The 13,047-nt window shown below is 35.2% G+C and overlaps 1 protein-coding gene across 1 annotated transcript in view; it reads left to right on the forward strand.

Annotated features, from left to right (window-relative positions):
* The first annotated feature begins 2,104 nt into the window (after positions 1 to 2,104).
* The window catches only part of Cdc42 (Cell division cycle 42), a 109,385-nt gene continuing 98,442 nt past the window's right edge, over positions 2,105 to 13,047 (forward strand). The window contains exon 1 of the mRNA XM_090372011.1: positions 2,105 to 2,186. The gene's annotated coding sequence lies outside the window, so the exon portion shown is untranslated. The remainder of the gene's footprint in view (positions 2,187 to 13,047) is intronic.

The following is a 13,047-nucleotide window of genomic DNA, read 5'->3' on the forward strand; positions in this document are numbered from 1 at the left end:
TTGATTTATTTTGTAGCTTTAAAAGTGAAACAAAAATATTATCATTGTGTTCGATAAATATGTACACGTAGCAGTGATGATATTACTGCGGCCTAGAACTGTCGCTTGCGAAAATATTTAGAAATGTTTTTTTTTTTTTCTTTCCTGATAAAATATTATATTTCATTATTCTTTTAGCCTTAATTACCTAAATTTATTGTAAACCTCTAGAAATCTTTGGAAGGAAATATGTCAATATGTCTATGCATTCTGTGAGAAAGTGGATTAGATTGTTAAATTAAAATTAGATTTGAAGGTTTTATCTGCTTTATCGTTTACTAGAATTTTTCGATTGTCATTTCAATATATAGCGATTTTTACGTTTGAGATAATATAATCACGTTTTCTAAGCGTATTTCTTTTATTTTAATACTGTATATCTTTTGTATCTGCTTTTCTTTTATCTTCTATAAGGATCATATATACGTAGTTACAGTCCTTATGGGATCATCAATCCACTGCCGTTAGAAAAAATTAAATAACCTACATTCCCACTGACGTTTAAGTTTAATATTTCCCAAACTAATACATTTCACGTCTTTCAAGCGCAAATCTGAATAATTTTGGTCTATATTGAAATTATGGCAATATTCTGTAAGACAAGGATCAAAGTAAAATCAAATCTTTTCCATTTCCTCATTGTTTATAGAGTTCAAAATTAAAAAAAAAAAATAATTAATTTGGCACAAAAAAGAAAAAAAAGTGTTAATAAAGCGGTTTATTTAAAATTTTTAAAATTATTGGGCACTGCTTAACTTTAAAATGGCATTATTCTCCCAGAAGGGGCTTTGTGTAAGCAAATCTAAATTTTTATGTAGAAAGAGGAGGTGTAAAGAGAGAGAACAAAATAGGTTGGTGAAGGCGTCTGTCTGGCGGTTGACGGTGGCCGCTCTATTCCAACAACCGGTGAAGTAACCACGTGGTTCGCAGAGGTAGGTCATACACATTCCCCAAACCCCTCGTCCATGTGATTAGGTGCTGAATGAACCCGGCAATCTGGGAAGAAGACAAATGATAATCACAATAGTTCGGTTCATGCTAGATGTGAAAAACAGTTAACTGGCCATATCCGACTGAGTCAAATTTCTTGCCTAACGACTGAAATAGAAACACATGACAAACCAATTAAAATTTAAATTATGCCGTCGTTAATCATTTTTTAATCAGTAAAATCTTGAATAGAGAATACATTTTGCTGTCCAGTGAAATAATATGTACTCTGGTTTTTCACGAAAGAGCATCTGCTCTTTCGTGAAAGAACACTTCTGTATAGAGATGATCGAAGCAAACCTACCCCCTTTATCAAGGGATGTATTTATAAATTGTACGTCCTAAACAGAATAACTGTATACAATAATGATATCTAAGAGGGAAGGGTATAAGAAAGGATATTTTTACAAGAAGTCCGAAACACCGATTTCCAAACTGTCAAATTTCGGAACCAAAGAACTGTCTTATTTGCCTGCTCCTTACTACATTGAAACATTCAAAGTTATGTTAAATTTACCCTAAATAAAATTCATAATTTTTTCGTTTTTCATTGATTTCTGTTTTAAAAATATTTCTTCCCCCCCCCCCTTCCACCTTATCATAATCATGATAACCTTCAAACTCAAACCCCTGCGGGTGCAGGGATGTAGGATGCTTCCGTTAGCCTTCGCTGCTGTTCGTGTTACCTGATAGCTGTTCTGGTAAATCTGATTTTTTTTTTTTTTTTCAATATGGTATATGTATTAATTAATTCGCAATCATTCCCTTGAAGGTTAAGACCTTCATGACAAAACTTCTAATTAACATCAGACTGCTGCGACAGCTGTTAGTGTTAAGCATACTTTCTGGTTTTATGCAATAATCTGAATCAAAGTACACTTTGGGTAACAGCTTGAAAACCCTAAAGTCTTCCTTTTATTTTGAAAATAATATGATAAGTTTATGAAATCATCAGCAATTAAAAGTTATAGTGATGTTATGACACTTGATTACTTCGACGTAGAGATAGCATTTTTATCCCAGAGGGTTCATTCCGGAACCGGAAGCCATTCTGATGTCATCGCATCGCTCCATAGTCGACGCCCAGTGTCTAATAGTTGAGCCGTACACTGGTTTTGCTAAGGGCGAAGTATTGTTGTTTCATTGGACTCTCTTTGGTAAGTTTTGGGAGCTAAATTTTTGGCATGTTATATAAAGTATTCTATCTGAATGCTGACTGGGACTTGGATTACATTATACTTCATAGTAAATGTACTGTAAGTACTTCTAAAATTCATCCTCTTTCTCTGTCTTGACAATAAATTTCAATATGGCGGCACTATGCGGCACTGAGCAGTTCATTAAACTATCTTAGGTAAACTATAAAAGTTGTTAGAATGGACGGTTGCATGTGATATACTTTGGCTTTGATGCAGCCCATGATTGTTCTAGCTTATCAAAATCAATGGATTATTATTAATGAAAACTTAAAAAAAAAAGTAAGCCACAAATAGTTCAAACTATAGTTTGGAATTTTTAAAAGGTATGTATGAAAATTGTAGTTTATTCAGTGTTGTACCTTCCATAATATTCACGAAAACATCTGATTAAAGCAAAGCTTATGATTTTCATCATCCTCCCTCCACAGATACAATGTACACCATTCCATTCCATGTGTTGTGAGATCGTACTATTGCAAGGAATTAGAGCGTAAACAGTGTTAGTACGAATTTCACATGCAAAGATGCATATACAAACTTCGCCTAAATGTGTTACAAATCTTAAACGAACAAATTACTAAGTGGATGTTTAGTTTGAATACCATAACATTGTTTTATATTGTGATGTATTTATGCATACAGTTCTTCCATTAATTCCAGTGCTTGCAAGTTATAATAACGATAGTTTGCATTCTAGTAACAGCTGTAAACTAGCAGCAAGTTGACATTGTACTCTATTATAGTTGCAAGTAATTCAGATACGTTACTTTGCTTATTAACGGTACCATTTTTGACCCATTTAATTTTATACTGTGTAGTTAGTGTATACTTTTATGAATATGATAATTGTACAGCCTTAAAGTAAAATTGTACTCTCCAAAATATCAGTAATGGAAGTGCTTATATAAAACTAAAAATGTAAATGTTTTTTTATTGTATGTTGGGAAAATAAAAGGCCAGTTTATAAAATAGATTATTTTATGGTCGAGGCTTGTTTGAATTAACTATAATCATTGGTTTGCCCAAGTGGTTTGCCCAAGCCTATGTATTTAAATTATTTCATTTAAATAAAAACGATTCAATATGAGAAGGCAACTATTAGAAATTTTATAATCATTACAGTGAGACCTTTTTTTTTTTATAGATTAGGATTGCCCAACTTGCAGGCAATATGTGGCTACCAAGACTTTCTAGAAACCCTTTAAAAAAGTTTTTACTTTTTTGCTGGATGTTGAATTCAAGCAAAGTTCCACTTGTTGTTGTTGTTGGTATGAAAATTTCACGACACAAGGGCAACTGTGGCCAATATGTTTCTGTCAGCGTCATTACGTTCGATTCCCGCCTCAGGCTTGGATCAAAGTACTGCAAAAACCTTGGGAGGTGCAATATGGCCACAGAAGCCGATGCGCCAACAACTACCAAATCAAAAAAAATCATTACATTCATTTTAGCAAAGTTCCACTTATATGACAAATTCTGTAAGTGATGATATTTATGGGAATTCAGAGCTGACCTTAGGTATTTTTGGATACTATGGGATGATATATTCTAGCACCTCATAAATGGTATGTAGATACAAATTAATAAATGGAAGGACAGCCTTACTGCTTTGGTGCTAAGTATGTTACCTGAATTGCTGATACTGTTGGACAGCCCTGTACATATATTAATGTGTATATGATTTTGAGGTGCTAGGCTTGAGTTATGTGTGAAATTGAAAAAAAGGTTATGTTGCTTTGCCTCCTCTCATAACATAAGTCTGAAACTTTAGAAATCATTAAAGGATTAGCTAATAAAGTCTTTCTGCCATATAATTATGTGGTACCTTTTTATAAAAGGGACTAAAAAAGTGTTTAAAACTTGTTAGGTCATAGGATGGCGCAGGTAAATTCCAAGTTTACATTTTTTCGGCAAGTGACTACCCATATTCAAAATTAATGTTATTTACGCTGATAAAGCAATATGTAGAGTGATATTGAAATTGTGGATGCACCTTTTGTAGGCATGACTTCTGCTTTTTATTTGCTAGTTTATCAGGTTTGTACTAAGTGTAAAAAATATTAATTAATACTGAAGCTGCCAAAATTTTTTTCACTTATATCATTCTTATAAACCACTGTCCCTGGTTTTTCATTCCAGAAGACACTTGTCGAGAAGGCATATAACAGGTTTAACTGAAATAGTTTGCTACTTCTCCATTCTAATGAGTACGTAGTGTTCCCAAATAAGATGCACTACATTATAAAACTGATTTGTGCATATGTCATGTCAAGTCAGTTTACTCATATAATGTACAATTTTGATTTGGCATTTATCTATAATTAGAAAATCTGTAATCATTGATGCTTTCAATATTTATTAATCTGAGTGCCATGTATGTATGTGCTGGTTGACTGTCAGGCTCTAAGTGAAGATAGTGAGCACCAGTTTTGTCCATGTAAATTCATATGCCTAATGATCTCTTGTAAGCTGGAATTTCTACAAAAATTGGATGTCTTAATCCCCCTCATACTTTGTAATAACTATTTCAGAAACAGGATGTATACTTCAACCTAGGTCTCTTTTCATTATGGAATTACTGTGCTTCTTAAATTCAACAGAACATCAATATATCTGGTTTTTGAAAAAGTCATGTTCTGTAGAACCTGTAGTATAAGGCAAAGTCACGTATAGACAAACTCTCTCATCCAAGCCTAGTTCACAATCTAACCAGTATGTGTGTGTGTGTATATATATATATATATATATATATATATATATATATATATATATATTCTTTTACTTTATTCAGATTTTGCATATTTGCCATTCCTTTATTCAACCTCTTTCTAAAATTGCCCTCCCATATCTGAATATAGTATTATTTATTTGTACAGTTTATTTTTGTTTGCTTCCTTAGTCCCATTTCATGCACTAGGTTTTTTAAATTCTTTCACATTTTTATATATATGAAAGCAGTGAGGATAAAAATGGGGTGAAAAGTTAATTAAGTGATAGTTGAGAAATGAAAGTAATATGACAGTCGAAGTTCTTCTGCTTTACATTCCTATTTACTCACTTATTTTTAAATTTCCTTTTCTTCCACAAATATGGATAAGTATAGAAATGCAGTTTTTTGATACGTGATCAGGTTAGCATTAGCATTAGTAGAGGCATTTGATGCAAGAAAGCAAGCTCATGCAGCATCAGCCAAAAAAAAAAAAAAAAAAAAAACACTTCCACTTCACCCCTCTGTTCGTTCAAAATACCTGTCCAGCTGAGCCTTAAACTTATTTAGGCTATCAACTTCCACGACAAGGGATGGAAGTCTGTTCCACCAACCAACCACTCGCTGGCTAAAGGCAAATTTCCGCACGTCTATCCTACATCTGTCTTTCCTCAATTTGAATTTATGCCCTCTCAGGTGATTATTCTGAGCGAGAGGAAGAATCCCATCAGCATTGAGCATGCTTAAACCATTCAATGCTTTATACACCTCTATCAGATCACCTCGCTGGTGCCTAGTCTCCAGACACTGTAATTTTTAAAAACTTAAGCCTTTCTTCGTAAGAGCACCCCTTTGTTCCATTCACTAATCTTGTTGCCCTTCTCTGTACTCATTCCAGCAGCTCTACATCCTTCTTGAAATGAGGCCTCCAGACCTGTATATAGTACTCTAGGTGTGGCCTAACCATTGCCTTATACAAGGGAATAATCACCTCCTTATCCCTGCTAGAAAAATTCCTATATATCATTGACAATACACCATGAGCTACTCTTTCAGCCCATCTGCACTGCTCAGAGAACTTCATATCTGCCTGCACAACCACTCCCAGGTCCCTTTCATTCTCTACCACTGTCAGTGTAGTACCAGAGCATTGATACATTGCTCTGGGGTTGCTGTTTCCCATGTGTAGTACTTTACATTTGTCAATGTTAAACTTCATTTGCCACCTCTCAGCCCATCTGCTCAACCTTTCCAGATCCTGCTGCAGCAGCATAGTGTCAGTAGTGTCTTTGACAACCCTACCTACCTTTTGTATCGTCTGCAAACTTCGACATTAAGCTTGATATACCATCATCAATATCATTTATGAATACAGAAAACAATATTGGACCCAACACTGAGCCCTGAGGGACTCCACTAATAACATTAGTCCACGATGAGCAGTGTCCATTGATAACCACTCTCTGTCTTCTTCCACTCAACTATCCCTTTATCCATAGCAGCAATTTGCCTCTAATGCCACACTGCTCCAATTTGTGCAGCAGTCTTCCATGTGCAACAGTATCAAAAGCCTTTCTAAAATCCAAATGTATGAGATCAAAATTATTCCCTGCATCCAGTTCCTTTGTGACCGCATCATAGTATCCAATCAAATTGGTCAGGCAAGACTTTCCCTTAACAAAACCATGCTGTGTCCGAGCTATAACTGAAGTGTTGTCTAGATGATCCTGCATTGCTTCTTTAACTAGTGCCTCCATTAATTTTCCTGGAACAGAAGTTAAACTCACAGGTCTATAATTGCTTGTGTCAGCCTTTGATCCTCCTTTGTGAATTGGGGTCACATTTGCACATCTCCAGTCTGCGGGTACCTCCCCTAAGTCCAAGGAAGCTCTCATAATTATGGCTAAGGGTGTGCTTACTTCCTCTGCTGCCTCCTTTAATATAACTGGATAGATCCCATCCATCCCAGGTGCCTTTCTTGTGTTTGTCTTCAACAGTTTCTCCTCTACTTTACTCTTAGTTATTACAAAATTCTCTAGCTTACTGCTAGAGTTGAATACACCTCTGGCTTTCCCCTCGCTAAATAACTCCTCATGTGTGAATGTCGATGCAAAATATTCATTTAGTTTGTTAGCTACCTGAGCAGGATCATCAACAGTTGACCCATCGATATCAAGTGGACCAATCTGATTCATCCCCTTCCTTCTAGAGTTTACATAAGTAAAGAACTCTTTGCTGTTTTTCTTTGCATCCCTTGCCAAAGATTTCTCGTACTCTGCCTTCGCCTGCCTAACCTCCTTTGTAACTTGGTTACAGATCAACTTGTATCTATCATAGGCTTCTGTGTCATGTGTTAATTTGTATGTATCCCATGCATGTTTCTTCTCTGCCATATGCCTCATCAGTTCATCTGACATCCATTTTGGCCTAAACCTTGAACAATATTTCTTAGTTGGTATGTAAAGCCTAGTAGCTTCCAAGATAAGTTCTTTGAATGCTTCCCATTTTGCATTTGCTGTTGGTAACATCATCAGTTGGTCCCACTGTATAGAATTTAAATACTGTCTCAGTCCATCGTAGTCGCCTTTACGAAAGCAATAACCCTTCCCTTTACCCCTAATGGTAGTTACCTCTTTGAGTAAATCCCACTTCAGCACACTGTGATCACTGCCACCTAGTGGTTCATTTATCTGCAGATTCTTAATGCATGAAGAATCACTGCTGATAATCAAATCAAGAGTATTCCTCCCTCTAGTTGCCTCCCAAACATGTTGATGTAGAAAACAATCATCCAATAAATCCACAAAAGCCTTGCTAGTGTGTGAGTGACCAGCCCCCAAACTCCAGTCAATATCTGGGAAATTAAAATCTCCCATTATAAGACTCTCTGATTTACTGACCCACTCTATTTCCCTGTACAGTTTCTTATTATACTCATCAGAGTCATTAGGCCTATAGCACACTCCTACTCTCAATTTTGATCTCCCAATGCTTATGTCACACCAAATTGACTCGACACTGCACTGTCCTGCGATGTCCACTGACTTCACTTCCTTGGATTTTATGTATTTCTTAACTAATAGCATAACCCCTCCTCCCTTCCTATCCAGTCTATCCTTTCTGTAGACGTTGTACTCCCCAAATTCCAGTTCTGCATTCCTTATATCTGTGTGACACCAAGTCTCTGATATCCCAACAATATCTGCCTTTGATGTTTTGAGCAATACCTGAAATTCATGAAATTTATTTACTAAACTAGTGGCATTGGTGTACACGCAAGTATACATGCACCTATTTCTATTCTTAGCTACCCTAACACAACCCGTGTGTTTACTTGTACCGCAATGGCTCCCAGCAGTCTCTGAAATATCCTGAATCTTGTTTTTCAGGCTTCTGCTCATTCCAATAGAAGCAGTGCAAGAATCTCTTTCACCTCTGCCAGTGGCTACTGTTAATCTATTCGTCTTTGTATCCCCCCAAGCTAGCAGTTTTCCGACCCACCTAACACTGCCTCGATAGCATCAGCAAATATTCTTGCACCCTTTCTATTTAAGTGTATCTCATCCCTGTAGAAGCAATCTCTCCTGTTAACAAGTACAGTCCAGGCTGAAAAAAATTCTACCCCTTGAGCCTTGCACAATCTTTCCAGGGCCGAATTGATCGACAAGGCTCTCATCATATACTCCCTCCTATCGTGTCTGGGCAGAATTGCAGACACTTTCAAATTCAACCCTATTTCACGGCTTTTTTTCAACAGTGACCTGTACTTGTTAAGCAATTCTGCCAGTCTCCTACTCTTGATATCATTAGTGCCAACTTGTACAACTATATCACCTTTTGTGCCCTTAGATGATATCTGCTCTACAACTCTACAACGTCATCAACCTTTGCCCCAGGCAGACATACCCTGGTCCTGTTCCAGGTGCAGTCCCCTGATGAAATACCTGATTACGTATCAATATATATTTTTAGCTTGCATGAGATTTTAAATTTTGTAATATTCTTTTTTTTTTTAGACCTTTAACCAAATTATCCTACCCTTTTCTGATGCTTGCTGTTACTTCATATATTAAACTAATCATTTTTGCTTTAAAGTTCCCTTCTCTCTAATTGGCTATCCAATTTTCGGCCTATAATTTTATTTAATTCATTATATCATATAGGATATTCACATCCTTTCTCTTTCTTCCGCCTTCAACATTTCCAATTTCTGCTATCCTATTAGTTTTGGCATTTTGTGTAATGTCTCCATCTTCGCATTTTTAGGGTCCGTATTCTAATAAAGGACCCTTATAATGTCACTCGGTTGTCTGTTCTTCCGTCTATCGCAGCATTGTATTTCTGGAACCACTCAACCTATTGACTTGAAATTTTGCATGGGTTTGTACATCATGTGGGCCAACATAATGCCGTATTGATCGTTGTTGACAAAAATTTGCCTGAGAAATGGTGGGGGGGGGGAACATAAATGTTATCCACAACCTATAGCTTATTATACACCATTGGAAAGAGCTCCACGAGTGGGTTTAAAATACTTTTAAAATTAAAAGTGGCGGTGCCAGACAGGAAAATGTAATTTTGTGGCCCCCCCTTATTTCTGTCGCTAGTGAAACTAAAAATTTAAAAATCATATTAGCTATGCATTATTCAATGCTTACCAAGGGAAAGCTATTCCAATTGAAATCTATCATTTACTTTTTGTGTTAAAATTAAAAAAACAATTTTTTATTGCACTTCAATAGCACACTTCTTTGTACTAATTAATTCTCCTTTTGGTGACAAAAAGGTTGCAAATAGTTAATAAGTCTATAAAGGTCATTTATAGATTTTGTGACGAGAAGTATTTTTTAACAATTTTCAAAGCTGGAGTTGTCCTGGTAAGGAGGTACTCAGAGAGCCAGGGTTGATGTGGTGGTGGGGAGGCACCTGCATGGCCCTCACCTGCTTGTCACTTCTCCCCCAAAACTAATCGCATCTCCAGAAAGAAGTCTGAGTCGCTTCTCCCACCCTTTTCATTCACAACAACTGGAAAGACTCGGTCAATGTTTTCGTTAGTTCCTCAGGCCAAGACTGGGTACTAGAAACTTTACCATAAAGCTCTATTTGAGATACTACACTAACAACCATTCATGACTAGGGACCCTTCATTCTGAGTGCCCGGCACTCAGTAGTTGACTGATTTATTCAATAGATTTATTACTTCTATCTCATATATGAGATAGAAGGAATAAATCTATTGAAAAGTGTGAAGATCGAGCTGTAGATTACACAAAATGCCTCCATCTTCACACTTTTCAATAGATTTATTACCACTATCTTATAATATATATATATATATATATATAATAATATAATATATAAAAGATTGTATTAAAGAGTAAAAACAGAAAACATCAGAGAGTTAAATAAACTGGATATGGCAAATGCATATATAATTTGCATATGATGAAATGTGCAGATGTATAACGAAAAAGGAATAGTATAAATTTTCTAAAAGCATTGATCAGTTTTTCCTTAAAGGTTGGCACCAGCACTATATTTTTAGTTGATATCTGCCATGATTCCCAACTACAGATGGTCAAAACTAATTTACTTTTCATTGCTATTTTTGTGGCTTGAATTGTGCATGCACTGTTTTATTTTTTTGTGGAAGTAATCCTTGATGATAGCTGATAAAAGAGAAAACCAGTGCAAGTGGTGATTTTACTTGTAAACAATACAAAACTGTTATTAAAAGTATAACAACTATCATCATTATGCATTAGGTAAGAATTAATGAGTTTGTTGCTATACAATCACTAATAAGTGAATATAGGAATGGAATAATTATAGAAAGGGTGTGTCTCAAAACCCATACTCGGTATTATGTTTTCTTATGTCCGATATTAATATGGAATGGGCAAGAGGTATTTTTCAGTTTTTGTGCCTTGGGTTAGACTGGTACATGCCATTTTTGCTGATTGAAAACTGAACACAGTTTTATTTCCTTCCCAGTAGATTTTCCAGAAACCAGTCACCTTTTACCTACACATCAAATTCAAAAAACATGGTATTATATTCATTACATTTTTCACAGTATGCCCAGTTGACATACATTAAACCCCCGTATCTGCGGGGGGGATACGTTCCAAGACCTACTGTGGATGGCTGAAACCGCGAATATCTGCCGACCCCATATATAACATGATTTTCTTGTACATACATACGTATAATAAAGTTTAATTGATAAATTAAACACACAGAAAGACATTACCAACATTAAATACGGTAATGATAAAGTACAGCAGACTCTCGATTTACCAGGAAGCGGATTAACCGGGACACTTCAAGACTCCAAATTAAAAAAATAAAAAATCAACCAGAAAACATAAAATTCAAGTAATAACTGAAATAGGTATAAACAGATATTATGCAAATTTCTGTAAATATTATTTTTTTGTGTAAATATCTTATTGCTTATTTTTGTAAATAAGCGATAGATATTTACAAATTTTTTTTTATTTGTATCGTAAAATTACAAATTTACAATTTTTGTAAATAAGCAACAAGAACCAGCGTTATAAGTCGTCATTCGGAGATTACCTTTTTTATTAATGATTAGAGAGACCAAATGTTTAGTTTTAGTGCGTCACACTGCAGGACAAATTTTGTTTCGTTATATCAGGGATGTCGGAATTTTTTTTTATAGTAATTATTTAAAAAAAACTTTTTTTTTTTTAGAAATTGCGAAAATGATGGGTTGCTTTCAAATTAAACAAAAACGTGAAATTATTTAAAAGTTTGAAAATGGTGCATCTGTTAAATAATATTTTCAAATAATATTGTGGTGTTGATGTGTCAACACTTTTGATTCCTTCTGTTACACTTGTGGAAATTTTGCAGCACAAAAAAATCATTTTCATTGATGTTTACAGAAGTGCATATTATAATTACCCTAGTGTTGGAATTGGTGACCAAGACAAATCATAGTCTTGCATCACATTTGCTAACCATGCCAAAAAGGACTAATCACACACCTGACTCCTCTGTGGCAATATGGTGGTTTTGCCACTTGTTACTAGCTGATATGGAAGGAGGAGTTTTTTTTTTTTTTTTTACTGTGAGTTATTCTGAGTTTTACAGTCCAAATAATATACAAAATCAGTCCTTGAACATATCTATACAGATGTAATATGCAATGATACGCTATGGCAGTGGTTTTCAACCTTTTTTTTAATAAAGACACCCCATAATACAAATTATTATATATAATAATTTTTTCTTTATATAGAGGTATTAAATAAACATCAATTATAGCTCACCACAAAATTGAAGATACCGTACACCTTTTTATAATGAAATAATTATATACATTTAAAAAAAAAGTTTAAGTAACTTAAACCCAAATTACCTGGCACCCCTGGATTGTTGTTGCGGCACCCCGATTGAAAACCACTGCGTTATGGTCTAAGTTGCTGATATGCATTTAAAAAAAACTAAACTAAGCAAGGATGTCTTGAATAAGCCACTTTTCTTTCCAAGCAGAGTGCTTCTGCCACCACAACATATAAAATTGGAACTAATTAAACTGTTTAAAACCATAGATGGAAGGAAGCTGAACCTCAGAATTTCAAAATTTCCTGATATAAGTGATGATAAACTTGGTTAGTGTTTTTGATAGACATAAATCAGTTCCCCCCCCCAAGTTGATAACTTCTGTCCCCTAGAAAGGGAGGCATGGTTAGCATTCAAGAATGCTGTGAAAAACTTTTAGGCATTCATAAATTGCAAGACTGTTTTGACAAGATTGTCAATAGCATGCTCTATAGTTTTAATAAATTAAGTTGCAACATGAGTGCAAACGTTGATTTTCTGCACATCCACCTTTATTATTAGCTATATAGTGCCAGGAAGTCTGAGGCTTATGCTGCACTAGCCAAAAAAAAAAAAAAAAAAACCGAGAGAGAAGTAGAAGGGAATCACCAAGAAAGAGAAGAATGATGATATCTATCTCAGGACCCTAGGTGTGCCAAGCCCATACTCACCAGATGTGAGCCACAGTGGGCGAACCGTTTCATTGAGATAGCAGAACTATAAGGAAAAAGAATACCAAGGTAAATGGTATGAGGCAAT

This window comes from Mastigoproctus giganteus, chromosome 1 (assembly GCF_048544385.1).
Source record: "Mastigoproctus giganteus isolate SK-2022 chromosome 1, ASM4854438v1, whole genome shotgun sequence".
Taxonomy (NCBI): domain Eukaryota; kingdom Metazoa; phylum Arthropoda; class Arachnida; order Uropygi; family Thelyphonidae; genus Mastigoproctus; species Mastigoproctus giganteus.